We start from the raw sequence: 6,005 nt of genomic DNA, 5'->3' as shown, positions 1-6,005 counted from the left end.
ATATCATCGGCACACCAATGAAAAGAAACATCATGCTTTTTGATGATCTGTCCAAGAGGGAGCTGTATAATGAAAATAAAATTGGTCCTAAAACTGACCCCTAAAGCACACCATACTTGACACAGGAAAATAAAGAGACATACATGTTAACTGAGACATAGAATCTCAAAGAAATTTTTAAAAATGTTATTATTTTCCAGGACAGAGAGACGTTTCTTTGACACTATTTCTTCTAAAATTTTAGATATAAAAAGTAATTTGGAGATCAGCCTATAGTTTTGAGGAAGAGAGGGATCAAGACCAGGGTTGAACACAGTTTTAAAATAATCAGGGACGCAACCATTAGACAGAGAACTGTTAGAAACAGAGAGTAAAGCGGGTCCAACAGTTCCAATTACTTTCAATAAAAACGTTGTTGGTATCACATCAAGAGGGCTGTATGACACTCTCATATGTGAAACTGTCTCTAAACGCTCAGGTAAAGTAATGGGGTAAAACTGCTTAAATGTCTCTTAATGTGTTTGATGGGCATCGGCGGAAGTGCCACTTTGAGAAATAGATTCTCTGATGGACTCCACTTTGTTAGTAAAATAGGATAAAAACCTTTTGCAGTCCGCATCGCTCTCAACTGGAGCACAAAGAGGAGGTGGATTAACCAGTTGGTTGACAGTGTTAAATAAAAGTCTTGGATTATGTTCATGGTTCAGAATGAGTTGTGAATAGTACTGCCTTCTTGCATCCCTAACCATGTTGTTGTAATGAGATAATAAGTCCTTCATAATACCATATTCGACCTGGAGTCCTGCCTTTTTCCACTTTCGCTTTGTTTGCCTACATGCCCTTTTACCGTTCTGAATGTTATCATTTATCGGCTGCTTTCTGGCTGTGGACCTGGCCTTAACCTTCACAGATGCAGTAAAAAATTGAAAATGCAAGTGCATGAGGTACATGATGGGACAGTATTAAAAGCAGGCAGTTCACAGTTAAAAACAATACATTTGTGATCTGATACAGTCATATCCAGTGTTTCCACGGAGGTTACATTTACACTCAGCATGAAGACAAGGTCCAATGTGTGAACATGGTTATGGGTTTGGCCACACACATACTGTTAAAATTTTAAAAATGTAAATGTGATAATGTTTATAAAAAATCCACTGCCTGAATATTGGTGCAATCATCAACATGTATATTAAAATCGCCACAAAGAACAACACTGTCATAATTTAAAATAAGCATGGATAAAAATTCGGGGAGTTCTGCTAAAAAGCTGCCTGTAGGTTTTGGAGGGCGATATATTGTAACAAATAAAAATAAAATTATAGTAAAAAATAAAATAAACTGTCCAATTTAAAAGAGAGAGCCTCAAAGGAGGGGAATTTGGCACAGGGCACTTGAATACATTTAAAACTTCACAGCTCACTAGGCCACCACCACGACCGCTGACCCTGGGTTGGTTAAAAAAATCATATTGTGGAGGACACGATTCAACACGTTTTTCATGTGGTCATTGATCTGCAACCAAGATTCAGTTAAAAACATCAAATCTAGGTTAGCAGACGAGATAAAATCATTTAAAATTAATGTCTTATTGGACCCGGATCTCCCATTAAGGAGTGCCATGTTAAGTGTGTTTGCGGTGATAAAAACACAGACTATTATTTTGAACTCCTTTTTAGTCAGCTTAGAAACTGAGTGAGCCGAGTCAACGGTCCTGACATGCACCAATACTCTGTTTATGGAGGATGGTAGTGATTGCAGCAGCCCTGGGAGTTTTCCCACTATCACCAAGACTGTGGCTCCAGGGAAACAGTGCGTGACCGCGTTGAAGAAATGGATGTTTCTTGTTAAGGAATCCCCCACTATCAGAGTAGTTGGGGGGGAACAGTGAAGATGAAGATTGAGGCTTCACGGGGCAGGATGGTGTAGACTCAGCATCTGGGAAGAGTGCTGGTGTCAGTGGTAGAGGCGAAGAGTCCGGTGTCCGGCTAGGTAGACGTAGATGTTGAGGGGAGGCTGCAGCTTAAGGAGGAGGAAGAGGAATGTTCGACGGCCCAGGGCCATGGAAACCTCAAGAGTGTCGCAGCATAGCTTCCTTCAGGAACTTACGACGCAATGCAGAAGTCGCTGCTCGGGAGGAGGGACGCTGAACCAGCCCCGCAGAGGTTCGGTTCGGGTACCACCTGCCACCGACAGAGAAGGACCCGGACCGTCCCCCGGTGGCAGAGCACTGGAGCAGGGAGCTGCAGGAACACTTGCAGCCATCAGCAAAGAAGGAAGGGCCAGCATTCCCGGATGTTGAGTCACCATGGCAGGGAGTCGGCGACCACTAGCAGCTGCCAGCAGAGAAGGATCCACGGAGCATCCAGGTGCTGGGTATAAGCCAAGACCATCCGCCATGTTTTCACCAGCCAGGGCCTCGAAGCAGTTGGAGAGGCTTAATGAAGGAGGATAGACGTTATAGACTCTATTACGGTCGCTTACTACCACTTCGGCCCAAGATGACGGGTAGTAGGGGGTTGACCAGGAGGAAGGTTGCAGGCAGGTGGAGGGATTCCATGGGATTGTATCCTGAAGAGTTGTGGTGAGGGAGGCAATCCGAACAGACTGCTCAGGAGCTAAATTCAAGACACTGGTCAACAGAGCCTGTTTGTTCTTCAGTTCATCAGAGAGCCGATGAATATCCTCCCTAAGGTCAGCAATCTTTTTATTAGCTTTGTTGAGCGTGTCTGAGTGTCAACAGAGATCATGGTTAGCTTCGGTTAGTTTCTCCGCGAGGACACGCTTACTCAGCATTACTCTGTGGAACGCATTACCTTTTACTGTGTGGACTGCAAACAGCCTCTCCACTTTTAAACACTGCTTAAAACCCACTTGTTCACTTTGGCCTTTGGCGGAGTATAGCCACTTTATTGGGTCTTTGATCTGTTATATTTCTCTATATTATTTAGTTTTTATTGTTTTTATTGCTTTTATTGTTTGTTTGTTTTTTATTGTTTCTGCGTATTTTACTGTAAAGCACTTTGGTAGGCCATTGGCTGTTTTAAATGTGCTATATAAATAAAGATGACATTGACATTGAAATTGACATTAGCGTTAGCTATGCGATGCTAAAAACAAGCTCTGGCAGTCGGGATGCTTAGTTAAAAATTCTAGCACCCGATGACTAAAAACCTCATACCGGGTAAAATTGTAAAACGCCAAGACATTAAAACGTAGGTTATGTCGGGAAAAAAAAACTTAACATTGAATAAAATGTCACTTTGAGACATAGATTGTCAGACCGACAAACACACTGCAGACCACTTTAGATAGTATGTCAAATATTTCAGTCCAAAATGTTAAAGAAGAGCAATTCCAAAAAATGTGCATATAATTTGCTTGCATTTGCTGACACCAATCACAGGAGTTAGAAACATTTTCAAATACTTTTGCCAACTGAGCTTTGGTGTAGTGGGCTCGGTGCAGGATTTTGCATTGGATAAAGCTGTATTCAGAAATGTACTTTCCTGAAAACATCAAAACAGAGTTATCCAATCAGATGTTTTTGTTTGTTGTCTCTGGGCAGAAAAGAGTTTAGAGCTGCTCGCTCATTGGTTATGACCTCATCACCGGGACAGAAGGCAGCAGTGTATGTTTATGTATGAAGTGACTGGTGAATTAACCAATCAGGTTTTGATTTATAGTGGGTGGGACAAAAAAATTATTGCTAAGTCTTTCTTGCTAAGTCTTTCTTGAAGGCCTAGAGGGATACCTAGCTTCACCACTAGCCGGCGCTGTGATAAAATCACTGAGGCCATGCAGAGGAGACCGGTAGCTAGCTTAATAGTGTTTTTTAATGAGAGACAATTTATAATTTAAAAGGGAAGACCAACTGTATCACTAGAGTTAAAGCTACCCTTATCTTTGTTACATTTTTACACATTTTTTGTTTAGGTTAAAATGCTGTTAATAAGGTAATGGCACTCTAAAATCTTAGAGAGATCCACCAGGCATAGAAACTAATCATTGTTCCATTCTCATAATATTCTGTGAAAACTCTGACCAATCATATCATTCGGTCCGAATGATATGATTGTACTCACGGTTTTCCTGGGTGGTAATGGCACACTACCAACCAGCCGGAGTATTTGTGCCAAAGGGGCAAAGTCTGCTGCACCTGGAGGCTTGTCCTCTCGCAAGTTGTGGCCGTCACTGATGGAAGTATGCAGACTGAGTAATATTATTGATGTAGGATTCAAATGATAATGTGCTGTCCAGGATAACACCCAGGCTCTTTACTTGAGGGGATGGAGGAACAGTGGAATTGTCGATGGACATGGAGAAAGTGTTGAGTGTTGCTAAGGTTGATCTGGTACCGATGAGGAGGACCTCAATTTTGTCACTGTTGAGTTTAAGAAAGTTGAGTGAGAACCATGATTTAATTTCCAGTAAGCAGTCGAATAGAGTTGGATATCGTCTGCGTAACAGTGTAATTGAATATGAAATTTCCTGAGAATATGACCAAGAGGCAGAAGATAAATAATGAACAGGAGGGGGCCAAGGACAGAGCCCTGGGGAACACAACTAGAGACTGGAGAGGAGTCAGATCTCAGGTTCTTGAGTTGAACAAACTGTGTGCGACCAGAGAGATATGATCTGAACCAAGCCAGAGGGATGTCAGTGATTCCAATGGAGGCTAATCTGTCCAGGAGGATGTCATGGGAAACGGTGTCAAAGGTTGCGCTCAGGTTGAGAAGAACCAGAATGGAGAGAAGTCCAGAGTCAGATGCCATCAGGAGGTCATTGGTGATTTTCACTAGGGCTGTCTCAGTGCTGTGGAGGGGACGGAAACCAGACTGAAATTGTTCATAGAGATTGTTGTCAGACGGATGGGTGTGAACCTGGGCCGCAACAGTTATTTCTAATATCGTGGAGAGAAATGGCGTATGTAAGGATTCCACAAGTGAGCAAAGTTCTTGGCTATGTTTGAAACCACATACTACTTCCATCCTACACACTAAACGACCAGATAGTAAGCAGACCGTTAACACTGTAGAAAACTACACGATAACCCACAATGCATTTCGTTCCTACCCGAGCTGAAATCAGCAGGCTGAAGCTGATTTCATTTGAGCTCTAACTCTGTAAATATACCACTTTATCCACATTTCTAACCTTTTTAGGCGGGAAAGTAAAGTTTCCCTTTAGATCCACAATGTGACGCTAATCTGTCCAAATAACACCTGTTTAAAGTTTTCTTCCTGCGAATTCGGAGCCAGAGTTAATACGAGTAGCAGGAAAGTATGCGGTTTCGAACAGACCCCTTTTCTTTCTTTTTTACAATATATGTCAGTCTCTCCAGAGCTAGACAGGCCATCAGTTCCTTTGTCCACATTCCAGTAGAAGGTGTATGCATACGTTTCTATAACAATGCGATTATCCTTCTGGTTTGTAAAAGTCCAAAGTCAATAAGCAGCGACTGCTGCTGAGTCACAACAAAGTCTTCAGGGTATATTCCCAGTATACAGAGTTTGGCTCGCAAAGGCAAGGCAAGGCAAGGCAGTTTTACTTATATAGCGCATTTCATACACAGTGGCAACTCAATGTGCTCAAAGGAACTTCCCTTCCAATTATGAAAGCTATACATTTTATTACACTCTTCCAGAATCATTGTATCTTTGTACACTCCCATAAACAATGAATTAATGTACCTTTTTCCTTTCTGCATTTCACATAAATATCAGGGACATTAGGGAATATGCAATTTAACCTATTAGGTGTAAGATAATTACGCATCAATCATTTATATTGTAATAACATTTTTATATTGTAATACATTTTGTGCAATAGACTTGGCCTGAGCCTTAAAACAAGCCATTTCCCAATCAGCTTTGTGAATATCCTCCTTTATGTCAATTCCCCATGCCTTCAGCTTTTTGGAAGATGACTCTTTTGAATGTTAACACAGAACAATGAGAATTGTCCTCTCCCGTTCATGCGGGATAGAGTCAAATCTTCAATCT

Source organism: Scomber scombrus, chromosome 15 (assembly GCF_963691925.1).
Source record: "Scomber scombrus chromosome 15, fScoSco1.1, whole genome shotgun sequence".
In the NCBI taxonomy this organism is placed as follows: domain Eukaryota; kingdom Metazoa; phylum Chordata; class Actinopteri; order Scombriformes; family Scombridae; genus Scomber; species Scomber scombrus.
Note: the sequence above shows the minus strand (reverse complement) of the source record.